Consider the following 16023-nt stretch of genomic DNA (forward strand, 5'->3'; position numbering starts at 1 on the left):
TGAATTTCACCTCAAGAAATAATTTAAAAAAAATGACTTTAAAATAAAAAGATACTCTGCTTTTAGATGAACTTTTCCCTATTTTCTTATTATGAAAATACTTAAATATTTTCATAGTCTTCCTTAAGAGAAGAATGCTATTTTGGAAGACTCTTAGGAATGAGTATCTATGTTATTTATCTAAAGTTCACTTGTTTAAGTTTTATTTTAGTTTTGTTATTTCCTCTGTTAAGTTCAAGTAACATTTTTTTTTAAAGATTTTTATTCATTTATTTAATTGACAGAAAGAGTATCAGAGAAGAGAGAGAAGAAACACAAGCAGGGGGAGTAAGAAAGGGAGAAGCATCCCTCCTGCCAAGCAGGGAACCCAATGCGGGGGATCCTGGGATCCTGATATGAACCAATGACTGAGCTACCCAAGCACCCCTAAGTAACATTTTTTTTAAAAAGGTGGTATTTTTAAAATGTTAGATCAGTACCTCTCCATAGTACAGGAGTAGGAATTTTTTTTTGTTTTTTATATTTTTAAATTTTGTTCAGCTGTATTAGGTATAACTGACCTCAATATAATGTAATATAAAATATACAAAGCATACATCATGATTTTATGTACATATACACTGTAAAATGATTAACTGATAAACTGATTAACTGGATTAATGAAATCAACACATCCATCACTGTACAACATACTTTTAGTGAGAACATTAAATTTCTAATTTCTTGGTAAATTTCACTTCAATAATACAGTGATATCAACTACAGTTACCATGTTATACATTAGATCTTATTCATATACTACTCTGAATAGTATGGATATTTTAACATATTAATTCCTCCAAGCCATGAGCACAGAGTATCTATCCATTTATTCCTACCTTCTTCAATTTCTTTCATCAATGTCATAATTTTCAGTGTACTGATTTATTCCTAGACATTTTATTCTTTTTGATGCAATTGTAAATGGGGCTGTTCTCTTAATTTAGCTTTCAGAAAGTTCATTGTTAGTTTACAGAAATATGACACATTCCTGTATATTGACTTTGTATCCTGCAGTTTTACTGAGTTTATTTATTAGTTCTAACCATTTTCTCTGAGGTCTTTAAGGTTTTTACATATAATACCTCTGCAAATACAGTTTTACATCTTCCTTTCCAGTGTGAACGTCTTTTATTTCTTTTCTTGCCTGATTGCTCTCACCACAATTTCCAGTACTAGGCGAAATAAAAATGGGGAGATTGGCTCTTTATATATAGGGAACATTACCTCATTCACCGTAATTCCTCACTGCAACAATAACTCCAACATATATAAGTGGATTCACACCAGTTCAAACCCACATTGTTTAAGGGTCAACTGTATCGCCTCCTCTTCTGTTTTTTGGAGGAGTGTGAAAAGTACTGGCAATACTTCTGCTTTAAACGTTTGGTAAAATTCACCTGTTAAGCCATCCGGTCCTGGACTTTTCTTTCTTGGAAGAAAAACTAAATTGGTTGTTTGTTTGTTTGTTTGTTTGTTTTTTTATGTTCAGTTAGCCACTGTATAGTACATCATTAGTTTTCAATGTAGTGTTCAATGATTCATTAGTTGTGTGTAACACCCAGTGCTCATCACAACAGGTGCCTGGAAGCAGGAACAGCCACTCTGGAAAACAGTATGGAGGTTCCTCAAGATGTTAAAAATAGAGCTGCCTTACGACCCAGCAACTGCACTACTAGATATTTACCCCAAAGATACAAATATAGTGAAAAGGGGCACATTCACCCCAAAGTTCATAGCAGCAATGTCCAGAACAGCCAAACCATAGAATGAGCCGAGATGTTCTTGGGAGGTTTCCGAATACTAATTCAATCTTCCTCCTAGTGACTGGTCTGTTCAAATTTTCTATTTCACATGATTCAGTCTTCATAAGTTGTATGTTTCCAGGAATTTCTTCTGGGTTGCCTAATTTGTTGGTGTATAATTGTTCACGGTAGTCTCTTATGATCTTTGTATTTCTGTGATTTCAGTTCTAAAATCTCCATAGTTTCTAATTTCATTTTTTTGAGTCCTCTTGTTTTTGTACATCTAGATAATGTTTTGTCTATTTTGTATTAAAAAAAAAAAAGTTCTTGGAGAGCCTGGGTGGCTCAGCTGGTTGGGCATCCAACTCTTCATTTCGGCTCAGGTGATCTCTTGAGTAGTGGGATCAAGCCTTGCCTCAGGTTCCACACTCAAAAGTAAGTCTGTTTGGGGCTTCTCTACTTCTGCCCTCCCCCCACTCACTTGCACTTGTGTACTCTCTCTGAATAAATTTTTTAAATTAAAAAGAAAGAAAAAATAGCTCTTAGTTTCACTGATATTTTCTCTTGTCATTTTAGTCACTATTTCATTTATTTTTGCTCTTTGTTGTTCCTTTCTTCTAATTTTGTGCTTAGTTGGTTCTACTTTTTCTGGTTCCTTTAGGTATACAGCTAGGTTTTTTTTTTATTTGAGCTCTTTCTTGTTTCTTACTGTAAGCATTTATCACTATCATGAACTTTCCTTTTACAATTCCTTTTGCACATTTCATTAGGGATAAATTTTATCATTCTTTTACTTTTCTATATATACCAAACCTCTATATATACCACAACTTTTATAATCAGAAAAAAAATGCTTGCAATTTTTTAAAGAATAAAAATGTTAAATATGATAGGAATGAGTAGTAGAAGAGGCCACTTTGGGAAAGGATCTGAGTTATTCTCAACTGATATACAGGACTTAAAACAAGTTAAAAATGTTTTAAATGAGGAATGGCTTGAGGGCATCATCCTTCACATAAAATTTACATTGACAGAACAAGCAAGACAAGGATAAAGAAATATACACTTTACTATAAAGGGATGAGTCTGTCAAAGATTTAGCCCCTTTGCAAAACTTGAGATTTGACCATTTGTACCTGACCTGTGTTCTCACTATAGAAGTACACAGTTAAGTGTTCTGGTGTTTCCCAGCAGTTACTCAGCTCTTTGACCACACCATTTGATAGCTTGTAGTGAATACGGAAAGAGATGAAAAGCATGGAGAAGACAAGAGAAATGGCAGCTTGACTGAGACAGAAAACAAACTGTCTGATTCTATTTACATCCTGAATTAGTAATTAACATTTAAGCGATCTAAAGTATGGTTTTTAAAACTGCAAAGGCAATCCATTATGAGATAGGGAAATAAATCAGTTACAGGAAGGAGCATGTATTAAATGAAATATACAAAAGTTAGAATAGAATAGAGCATAGCACACATTCCAGTTAGTTAAGGTTAAAACTATTTCAACTTCTGTTTGTTTCATTGGTACATTTATACCTGTGGAAAATGGCTCATAAATATAACATTCATTTCTTACAATGGGTTGTGGTTTAAAAAAAAAATGTGAACGTCTCCTATCTGAGATATCTTCAACTCCAAATTCAATAGTTCTACTTCTGCTATTCCTTTAATAAATTTAGTGAACAGGGTGGGGTGGGGTGCCAAAGGGACATAGACAGATACAGATATAAAAAGCATTCTATATGGAAACTGCTAAAAGTCTCCCAGCAGGAAAACATTTCTAAGTCTTCTCTTAAGGCTTGGTTAAAAGAGAAGGAAAACAATTAGGAAAAGATTGGAAACCAGTGACTAGATTTAAGAAGTGGAAAGAAACTGATCTGGGAACTCTTAGGTTCCTGTTAGGGAGTAACTGTTAGGGAATAACATCATTCCTTGAAGAAGTCTACAATCTAAACATGGCAATATGTATAAACTAACTCTCTCTCTCTCTCTCTCTCTCTCTCTCACGCACACATACACACACACACACACACACACTTTTTATACAGGAATCTATAGAACACATTACTATAATAAGGATATTGTTACAGATAAATGTCTTTGTCCCTTCAAAACTCATATGCTGAAATTTTAAATCCCAATGTAATGGTATTCAAGTGAGGCCTTCAGGAGGGCTCCACCCTCATGAATGGGATTAGGGCCCTTATAAGAGGAGACCACAGAGAACTTTCTTATTCTTTCCACCATGTAAAGGCACATAAAGAGGATGGTGGTCTATGACCCAAGCACTGGAACCTTTACCTTGGACTTTCCAGTCACCAGAACTGTGAGAAATAAATTTCTGGTGTCTGTAAGTCACCAAGTCTATGGTATTTTTGTTAGAGCACCCCAAACAGACTTAGACAGGTATTGATGGTATTCAAATTTTGAATAAATATACGCTTACCTTTCAAGAGAACTTTATTGATCCACAAATCTAACTGACACTTGAAAATGCCTGCTCTTATAACAGGTCAAAGATTACTTCAGACTCAGTACAAAATACAAGTCTTGACTGGCAAATGAGAAGCAAAGAAGAATGAAGAAATAGAGATCAGCTGAGCTTTCACTCAACTGAGATGCTGGCAAAAAAGCAAATACCTAGAAAAATAAATGAAATAGCTTCAAACATTCTATCCCAGAAGAAATCCTAAACCAAAGCAAATAGTGAGAAAGAAAACCTGAAAAAAATTTATAACATATTATTTTAGGCTTTTAAAGAATAATTGTTAGCCTACTCATTAATCATTTTTTCTATCACCTGTTTTAACTCTTGAAAGAAAGGAAATCATTTCATTATACTTACAATAAATGGCATTATAACACAAAAATTTTTAAATCAAAACACCTCAATATAAAACAAATCACATGTTAAACTTCATTTCACTGAAATGACATAAAAGTGTTCAGATAATGAACATACTATTCTAATACACAGTAAAATAATACCAAGTATTGAAATTACATAAAATAAAAAAATGGAAATTTGACGTTTGAAAACAAATGCTGAAAACAATTCCACTGAAAAGGATTCCACAGTATTAATAAAATGTAAAATTAGAATACTGATGTACCAGTATAATAAGTAAATATTATTTGTGAATTAAAAATTAATTTCCATAGCCTTTTTGCATAAAGAAAAATATCACCTTTAGTAATATTCTTCCAATAATCATATCTGACATAGATATAACCTGTATGAAATCTGCAAGAATGAAAACTGATCTTAAACAGCTATCTAATTTTTTAAAATCTCTTAATATAATAAACTACTAAACATTACCACCACTTTCCTCCAGATTTCATTCTATATTAGTTTAGTCCCTATTAATCTATTTGAACTTATTGGTGGCTCACCATATGTACAAAAGGACAAAAGTAATTAGGTAATATAATGTGAAACATAAAAAGCACAAACTGGAAAACATTATAAATAGATATAACTGAAACATAGTGAGATTCAAAAGAAATTACTTAAAACACATTTTAGCATCATAGGCTATTAAAACCAAATAACAAGGTATGATTTCTAAAGAATGGGAATGAATGTGGCAATGATCTCTAGATAGATTAATAGAAATTTTTATGCTCTAATACTGAATACAATTCATGTTTTCATTGTTTATAAAGAAAATGATTTATTACATTCTGGTGTAGCATTTTCTTATTTTATTTTTCAATCTTACCTGAGAAGTTACCAACAACTCATTTTCAAACTATACAATATACATGTGAAACATACTTAAATACGGTCAACACCTCCTTGGACAGTAATATAGCCACATGCTTCTTCTGTATGGTTGAGCTAAAAATTATTACACCGCTAAAATAAACCAAGTTTCTATTTCTCATCTTTCCCTTGTAAAAATACAGACCATTTTTATTCTATGGATGGCTCTTTAGAATGAAAGACATTCAAATATCTTTCAAATATTCCAAGATATGCGCATTTGACAAACATATATTTATTTAACCATTAATATATATAGTCATTCTACAGTGTCAATAGCATTCAGAGAATGATGGGTATTTCTTCATGAAGTGGGACAGTAACCAAGAAAACAACTGACAATATAATCAGAGTCCTGAGAAGTTATAATTTGTTCTAAATACACACTTCACACTCCGGTCAATTTTACATTTCTTACACTGCAGTGCTTGGATCATAATTTACTTTCTTGATCCAATAGAATATATCCAATAAAATATCTCATCAGCATAACCATCAAAGAAATCAAAAATGAGAAAAAAGACTACAATGTAAAACTGGTAACACAAAGTGTTCATCTGTACAGTAAGACTGCATGAAACCAGACTTCTTCAGCAACCCATAGGCAGAAAAAATGTTTTCCATAGTCTTATTGAAAGGATATACCAGTTCTTTTTCTAGTTATTCTCTATGGAATTGCATAAATATTGAGAAATCTAGAAATAGATATACACATATAAAAATTATTGTCAGTGTATAAGTTACTGCTGCCCTGGGACTGCAATAATTTATGTAACATCTGTTTTCATATTTTTCTAATTTTTTTCCTAATTAACATGCATATTTAATGCATAAATGCTCAGACCACCTCTTTTTTCTGCTGAATGTGCCTCTTTATTTTTGAAGTTGTGCACTCGTAGGGAGAATTCAGCAGAGATGGTAACCAAAATCTTATTGAAAGCACTAATTTTAAAATGTAAACAACAGTACTAAACCAACTTTTAAGAAAAAACTAAAGTCTTAAGAGTTTTCACAATAACCATTCAATCTGCCAACAACAGTCATACATCAACTTAAGGTCCAAATACCAAAAAGAAGGTATAAGCTTCATTCCAATTTTATATTAATCTTCTTGATTTCTTTTTAATTTTTATAAAAGCTGAGAAACCTGCCATTAAATCTATGATTCCTTATAAGTTTTGGTAGTATTTTTAAATTGTTATGCCTCAGGCAACTAACATACGGGAAACACATTCCATATGGTAAGCATCAAGAAGTATGTAATCAGCTATATGTTTCTGAATAGTAAACTTCAAATCCTGTACAGATGTGAAGAAAGGGGAAAATTTTTACTCTGATGTGCATTCAAGTACAATCAACTTCCAGAAGCTCTTAATCTGTACTAATTCAAACTACTACTTATCTTTATTTTTAATAGAAAAACTAAAATCAGAAGCCAATCAAACAAATGTTACAATACTACAATACTAAATACTAAATACTAAAGTACTCCCCAAAAACAATGTTTAATATGCCAACACTGTGACTCCATCTGTACCTCACTTAACAATTAAACACTCTGTATTTTAACTGCCTAGTTTCTATATTTCAATCAGTCATTTATTACTACTCATCTGTTGTTAAGACTGTTCTAGGCCTTTGCAAACACTGAAATTTTCAACCCTCATAGAACTTATATTTTACTTGGGAAATCAGAAAGTTTCAAATAACAATGCAAATATATAACTGCAAACAGAGATAAATGCTGTTAGAAATATGGAAAGGGGTGAGTCATGATTTTTTGTAACAAGAGACTTGATTTAGCTCAGAGGGTCAGCAAAGACCTAAAAGAGAGACTATTTAAGATGAGATGTGAAAAGTAAGAAAAATGTTACAGTTTAGGCATAGCAAGTACTAAGGTTCAAAAGCATTAAGGGAAAGGGCACATTCAAAATCAAGAAAGAGAAGCAAGGAGCCAGTCATAGCTAAAGAGAGAATATATGTAAAACAAAATGGGGCACAAGTCACTAAGGCAAAATTACTATAGAGTTTTAAATACAGTATGACAATCAATTATACATTGAAAATTTATCCAATTTGGCTGACTTATGAAGAGGAGCAAGAAAGGTACAGGGAGAAGTTAGGTGTGAGATGACAGTATCTTAGACTGAAGTGATGGTAGTAAAGAAGGTAAAGGAGATGGAAGAAAGAGATTAATGGGCAATCAGAAGAATTTGGTGAAAGACTAGATTTTGTGGAGGATGAAGCTGGATAGCAATTCCATTCACTGATACAAGAAAATCTAGAAGAAGATCAGTTGTTGGGAGAAATCGCCCAAGTTAGAATAGGACATATAATGCGATTACTCATTGGAGAAGTATCTAGGGCTTCTTCAATGTAAACATCTAGAGCTATAATAGTCTGGATTAAGAACAGTCTGGGCTAGAATCAAATGTAGAATTTATTAGGATATGAATAGGAAAAAAAAGATGCCTACATTGCTTTCCCACCTCCCCGCAAAAAAATCCCGCACACATGTTGTATCTTCCTCATTTCTAACTATCATACCATATCAGAACAGAAAGACATATACTTCATAATATGACAAACTCATTTAGCCTATGACTGGTTAGCACCATAGGCATATTTGCCATACATTGGTAAACAATAGTTATCATTTATTATAGTGCCCACCTCCAATCAAAACCACTAAAAATATGCTGAAGCACTCTAAAAATGCGCATCAGGTCACTGATCCTCACAATAACATCTTTTTCCCCCCATTGTATTTTCAGTGTACCAAAATTCATTGTTTATGCTCCATGCAATACGTGCCCTCCCTAATATCCACCACCAGGCTCACCCAACCCCTCCAAATCCTTCAGTTTGTTTTCTTTTTTTTTTTTTTAAGATTTTATTTATTTATTTGACAGAGATCACAAGTAGGCAGAGAGGCAGGCAGAAAGACGGGGGGAAGCAGGCTCCCCACAGAGCAGAGAGCCCGATGCGGGGCTCGATGCCAGGACCCTGGGATCATGACCTGAACCGAAGGCAGAGGCTTTAACCCACTGAGCCACCCAGGTGACCCCTTAATTTGCTTCTCAGAGTCCACAGTCTCTCATGGTTTGTCTCCCTCTCCAATTTCCCCCATCTTACTTCTCCTCTCCATCTCCCAGTGTCCTCCATGTTATTCCTTATGTTCCACAAGTGAAACCATATGATAATTGACTCTCTCTGCCTGACTTACTTCACTCAGCATAATCTCTTCCTATCCCATCCATGCTGATACAAAAGTTGGGTATTCATCCTTTCTGATGGAGGCATTATACTCCATTGTATATATGGACAATATCTTCTTTATTCATTCCTCTATTGAAGGGCATCTTGGTTCTTTCCACAGTTTGACAACTGTGGTCATTGCTGTTTTGAACACTGAGGTACAGGTGGCCCTTCTTTTCACTACATCTCTATGCAGTTGCAGGGTCATAGGGCAGCTCTATTTTTAATTTTTTGAGGAATCTTCACACCGTTTTGCAAAGTGGCTGCACCAACTTGCATTCCCACCAACAGTGTAAGAGGTTCCCCTTTCTCCACATCCTCTCCAACACTTGTTGTTTACTGTCTTGTTAATTTTGGCCATTCTAACTGGAGTAAGGCGGTATTTCAATATGGTTTTGATTTTAATCTCCCTGATGGCTAATGATGATGAACATTTTTTCATATGTCTGCTAGCCATTTGTATGTTTTCTTTGGAAAAGTGTCTGTTCATGTCTTATGCCCATTTTTTTTTAAGATTTTGTTTTTATTTACTTGACAGAGAGAGATCACAAGTAGGCAGAGAGGCAGGCAGAGAGAGAGAGAGAAGGAAGCAGGATCCCTGCTGAGCAGAGAGCCCTACAGGGGACTCGATCCCAGGACCCTGGGATCATGACCTGAGCCGAAGGCAGAGGCTTAACCCACTGAGCCACCCAGGTTGCCCCTATGCCAATTTTTTGATGTGATTATTTGTTTTGCATGTGTTGAGCTTGAGGAGTTCTTTAATAAATCCTGGATATCAGCCCTTTGTCTGTAGTGTCATTTGTGCATATCTTCTCCCATTCCATGGGTTGCCTCTTTGTTTGACTGTTTCCTTTGCTGTGCAGAAGCTTTTGATCTTGATGAAGTCCCCAAAATTCATTTTCACTTTTGTTTCCTTTGTCTTTGGAGATCTATCTTGAAAGAATGTGCTGTGGCTAATGTCCAAGAGGTTACTGCCTATGTTCTCCTCTAGGATTTTGACAGATTCCTGCCTCACGCTGACGTCTTTTATCCACTTCGAGTTTATCTTTGTGTATGGTGTAAGAGAATGGTCGAGTAGACTAGTGGAACAGAGTAGAGAGCCCAGATATGGACCCTCAACTCTATGGAAAAATAATCTTCGACAAAGCAGGAAAATATATACAGTGGAAAACTGATAGTCTCTTCAATAAATGGTGCTGGGAAAATTGGACAGCTATGTGTAGAAGAATGAAACGACCATTCTCTTACACCGTACACAAAAACAATCCTCACACATAATAACCTTAGAATTTAATGACTATTGAGTTTACTTTTCAGATAAGGACACTGGAGTTTAGGGAAGTACCAGAGTTGCTAATAAAACCAGGAAGTGATAGAGGTACATTTCCAACCCAAGCATAACTGAAGCCACAGCATTTTCTTTCCACTAAAAAGGAGGGTATAGTGTCAAGAGTTTGGTTTCAATCCTGGCCCCAGAAGACCACTTAAGCTCTCTTACATTTCCTCACCTGCAATTCCTATATTGCTAAGAAATACTGACATTTTAGGAAACATATAAAGCCTCTCCAACAGCTCACTGGCTTGTGCATCACCATGAATGTAACTTGTTCCTTCACAACAGGAGTTCCAGTTGAGGGAGGACTTAAAGCAGAAACCAAGCCTGACACCAAAAGCTTTGAAAATATCAGAGTATATGGCATGGCAGGTCATCAGGAACAGTACCTCAGCTTGCCCCTGCTCTCCCTCTAATGGAAGAAGAGTAGTTGTCATCAAAAGAGCCAAAAACCAATACCCTAAAAGCTGTAGGTAGAGAGTTCAGCAGTGGTTCTAAAACTTTACAGTGCATAAACATCACCTGAGAAACTTCTTAAAATGGAGATTCCCAAGCAGATCCTCTCAAGGATTCTGATACAGAAGTGGAATAGATCACCCTTCAAGCTTTTTAAAAGATACCTACCTACAATAACCACTTTCCATTCTTCAACCAAAGAATTTTTAAATTATTTGTTGAACCTATATATTACTTCATTTCATTCAATTAAATTGTACCAAACTTGGGGTACCTGGGTGGCTCAATTGGTTAAGTATCCAACTCTTGATTTCAGCTCAGGTCATGATCTCAGGGCTGTCACACTGAGCCCCACATCAGGCTCTGTGCTGGGCACAGAGTCTGATTAAGAGTTGCTCTCTCCCTCTGCCCCCTCTCTTCCCACCAAAATAAAAAATAAAATAAACTGTATCCAACTTAGTATAAATATTTCAGATATTTTTAACAACTACTATCAAGGTCCTTTCCAATGGAAAGAGGGATGATTAAACAAAAGCAGTTTTACCAATACATAAAATTCCTCCATCAGAACTTATTTTCTTTAATATAGAGTTGAGTCTTATGATTAAAACAAAGTCATCTAGAGATACATACATCAAAAGACATAGGAATCTTTAAGGGAGATGAATGATTTATAAAGAAAATTTTATCACAAAAGTTAACCTTTGTTCAAAAAAAAACCATACTGTTGATTAAAGAATCTTGTAAGTATGTAAGAGGATCTAATACAGTAAGAGCTATTCAAAAAATTATTTAAGAGATTACATATAACCCTATCTAATGACACTAACAGATGCTAACACACACTAGTACCAAAGCAGCATTCAGGAAAAAAAATGTCTACTATATTTCCAGACATTTCAGATCACTTAAAAGATTAGTGTCTATCCTCCTTCTTTCTACATGAAACCGCATTGTCACTATGGAGGCATACATTCCAGTCACTGCCCTGGTAGCTCCCATAAACCTGATCTACTGGCGTACTCAGTCAGGGCTGCCTTAACAAAATTCTAGTGACTTAACGATTCCAGCAAACTCCAAAAGTCCAAGCTTTCATCCAAGATTAACTGAATTAAATTTTTTTAATTTTGAAATTTCAAGATAGATATTGTTCTTTCAAGGCTTATCTGTGACGCTAAATAAGGGCAGTTAAAAATTTAAAGTCTAGGGGCGCCTGGGTGGCTCAGTGGGTTAAGCCGCTGCCTTCGGCTCAGGTCATGATCTCAGGGTCCTGGGATCGAGTCCCACATCGGGCTCTCTGCTCAGCAGGGAGCCTGCTTCCACCTCTCTCTCTCTGCCTGCCTCTCTGCCTGCCTCTCTGCCTACTTGTGATCTCTCTCTGTCAAAAAAATAAATAAAATCTTTAAAAAAAAAAATTTAAAGTCTAATACATAGTATCTGCTTGTATTTTCATGATCAAAGAAAGATCAAAGAGGTTGTTTTTGATCCTGTGACTTACATTAAGACCATGATAGGGAATAGAAAGCTAAAAATAATAAAAGTTGCTTTAAAAAGAACTTCAGTAATAGTAACATCGGCTCTATACTTTGATGCTGATATTTAGGTGGTATATCTCATTTAATGCCTTCTCACCTCCATCCTAACCAACCCCCAACAACAACAACAAAAACAGCTAAGAGGGGCCTCAGTACACTAACTTGCTCAAGATCTCATCATTTACAAATGAAAAGGCTGGGATTTGAACCCATGTGATCTGAACCTACAGTCCACATGGTCTTAACCATTATAACATGCTACGCTAATTTAAAGGCAATGTTAAAGGTAATTTACCTGACCATTACTCAGGCTATTCATGAACTCCCTTAACTTTATAAACCTTTATGCAGCCAACAATCCCCAAAATACTGACACACATAAATCTGTCTTTCTGGCTTTTATGTTAAATGAAATGCTTTCATGTTGTCCTAATAATAAACCATATCTTCCTAAATGACTCTTCACCTCAAAATAGTATATAACATTATTTTCTCTCAAAGAGTCATGCTCATTTTCACCAACCATAGTCAGTACCAAGTTAGATTCTATACTACCAGAAGCCCCACAAAGAAGTATCTTTGTGATTTAAAGATTGTATCTTCTACTATTTCTCTCAATGTCAATAAGATAACCTCTCTTCCCTATATCCTGGTTCCATTTAGGATCCATTTAGAATCAAGCTGTAAATACCAAGATCAAATTAGCTTAAAAATAAAAAAACAGGCCAGTCTCAATTACTCTATTTAAATGAACCAAAAGAAGCTGGGTATATTTTGAGACTTGCTTTGGGCACTTGAGGTTTATTCCAATCTTGAAGATCAGTCTAAATGCCCTGAGAAAAGTCAGAAAACTCTAGGAACTGTGTTTTCCCTATAAAAGTTGAGGATTCAACCTGACTCCATGAGATGAAAAATTCCCTTATGCTTTGGTCTTTGTCCATTTCCTGTGGCAGACATAAGGCATGGCCTTTTCAAAGTACACATCCTTCACAGTATAATAAGGAAATAAGCATATTTGTAATTAAAGTACTCCCTTCTTTTAAGTATCTTCCTGTAACTAAAATATGATTTTTGAAGAAATTATTTTAATTAAACAGGCTGAAAGTTTAAGCACTGTCCATAATTTTATTTTGTATTCTTAAATTCTCAGTTCCAGACTAATTAAATTATTCTACATCTCATTAACTACTCCTCCTTATGTTATCCCATTTGTTTCAGAGTTTCTTTTTTTAATCTGTTGCCTTTTTATAGCATTACCTGACTGTCACCTTTTATCCAATGAATACTGTAATTTATCTTGTTCAAACTATGCAAAAAGAAAAACTCAAACCATATTTGATTGTACTGGAGGAAAGTCTATGAAAGTAGTCACTGTCTCAAGTTATTCTAGAATTCTGAGGAAGCTTTAGTTCTCAGAAAACAGAAGTGGACAAAACTAATTATAACCAGAAAGAAAACAGATAATAAGTTAGCGCTACCAAGGACTCAATTATTGAAGATACATTTTTTTCTACTCTCTGGCTCACGACTTTCCCATCACTTACTTTACTATCAAACTACTGTTCCTTTATTGATCTCACTGCCTCTTAGCTCCTTCTCAAAAAAGAAATAAAGGAAATCTAAACTGGTTAATGTTGCTGATCATTAGCAGCATAGAAAAATGGCTGAATCAATTATCAGGCAAACAGTAAGTATTACAGAAAGTTCAATGAGGTACAGAGTGCTTGCAGAGAAACTAGCATAGTAGCTTTAGAAAGGGACAACTGAGATACAAAAGAATATGAGGAAAAAAATGGTAGAACCTAGACATAGAAATGAAAGAAGAGAAACAAATTCAGTGCATTTTCTAGGTTTCTAAGTTAAGAGTTAGGCAGAATATTTGTGCTACCAGAGGACTAAAAAAAAAATGTGGAAGGAAAAGGGCGAAGAAAAAGTTAAGAAAAAACGTTAAGAGAAAAAGCACATATTATATCACTTCATATATGTGGCTACCTCAATATCCTGTGCTCCAAAAAAGTATGTTGAGGATAAAAGAAAAAAATGAATAAAGGATCTCAATTTTATTTTTGCTAACTTCTATCAAAGTAATTTGAATTTAATTTGATTACTAAAATGAAGTTTCTAAACTCACAACGAATTCTACAACTACTTGAGACTCCTTTTATTTTTAAAGTTTCCTTGGTTCTAAACAACACTGCTGGAAGCCTTAAGTTTCGCCAATTGAGTATTCTCTTCTAAAAGCTGCCAAATTGTGGTCTCCATGATTCACCTAATAACTCACTTTGAGGTACCAACAGGTACAAATAATCCAGCCGAATTTTAAAGTTATTTGTTTAGCAGGTATGAAACTAACACCCCAACAATATAAATTCAAGAAAATCTCACATGTATTAGTGTTTTCAGTCTCCTAACTTAATAAAACAGCAGTAAATTTATTTACATTACTAATGTCAATTGTTTTTGCTCTTTAGGATAACTTTTTAAATGTATTCTTCAAAACACTTTAAAAATATTTAAAGACTCTAAACAAAGTTATTACTGTGGTCATATGGCAATAAAATGTATAAAACTAAGAATATTCAAAATCCCATTAAGAAAAATGCTCTATGGGGTTAGGAGATTTTAAGTTGGTGAAATGCAAAGAGGAAAATCATAACTATGGTAAACACAGTATACCAAAACTTTTAGTTTTATAACCCAGATGGGTTACAAAGCTATTCCAAAAAATTACTATTTTCTATTTTGTATACTGGAAATTCAGCAAGGATTCTGAAGCTCTTGGCTATTACTCTCAAAGGGCAAAAACCCAAATAAGGTACCCAAATCTTATAACATTAAAAGCAAAAATTCCCCAGAGGCAATCCTATAAGAAATGAAGCTCAAAGTCTTTTATGTATGTTTTTATAGTGACTTCTCTCATCTAAGCTAAAAGAAAGGAGATATGACAGTACACACATGTTAACTACTATGCTTCTACAATGACAGATTTCAAAAAGGCTGGAACCCGGTTAAGGACTTCCTTTCCAGCCCTCTATACTAGCCTGTTCCTTGTATAAGTGACTTGAGCACCAAGCCACCATCCAGAGCAGTTATGCTGGAAGGAAAAAAATCCACTAAAGACTAGGTTACCTAATCTAAAATTGTTGCTGCTTTAAAAATATGATGGCATAATCTCTCTCTGTCAAATAAATAAATAAATAAAAATATTTTAAAAATTGAAATAAATAAATAAATAAATAAAAATAAAATATAATGGCATACATATGTACCAAATACCATCTTCCACAAAAAAATTCAGAAATGACCTTATCTAAAGACCATCAATACGTAAAATTTCCTTTAAATTTATTTTACTTATTTTTAATTATTTTACTGATTTTAAACTTATTTTAAATTAATTTTTATTATAAACTACTTTACTGAGCAATGCCTAATGATACTAATTTCTCAGCCCACAATACTGGGGTGGGAGTGAAGGTGGGAGGAGAAAGTCCTAAAAGACTCTTCTCAGTCAGAACATGTTCATTTTTTTTTTTTTAAAGATTTTATTTATTTGACAGAGAGAGACACAGCAGGAGAGGGAAGAGAAGCAGGGGGAGTGGGAGAGGGAGAAACAGGCTTCCTGCTGAGCAGAGAGCCTGATGCAGGGCTTGATCCCAGGACTCTGGGATCATGACCTGAGCCAAAGGCAGACGCTTAACAACTGATCCACCCAGGTGCCCCAGAACATGTTTAAAATGAGACAGAAGTTTCAGATTAAGCCACTTCTTCTGGCTCTTAAAACAAAGGAATAATGTTGACCAAAAAACAGAGCTCACCTGGTAATAAGATTTGACCAGGTATATATTATGTTATGTATAAGTTGCTATTAGAAAATAGGTTAA

The 16023-nt window shown here is 34.5% G+C and overlaps 1 protein-coding gene across 15 annotated transcripts in view; it reads right to left on the reverse strand.

Annotated features, from left to right (window-relative positions):
* TBC1D5 (TBC1 domain family member 5) overlaps window positions 1-16023 on the reverse strand; it is a 546098-nt gene that overhangs the window by 398713 nt on the left and 131362 nt on the right. For 6 of the 15 annotated variants that reach the window (XM_082684966.1, XM_082684969.1, XM_082684968.1 and 3 more), the window contains one exon: window positions 4235-4428. The exons of the other annotated variants lie outside the window; for them this stretch is intronic. The gene's annotated coding sequence lies outside the window, so the exon portion shown is untranslated. The remainder of the gene's footprint in view (window positions 1-4234; window positions 4429-16023) is intronic. 15 annotated transcript variants of the gene reach the window in all.

Source organism: Mustela nivalis (genome assembly GCF_964662115.1).
Source record: "Mustela nivalis genome assembly, chromosome: 1".
NCBI classification, from domain to species: Eukaryota; Metazoa; Chordata; class Mammalia; order Carnivora; family Mustelidae; genus Mustela; species Mustela nivalis.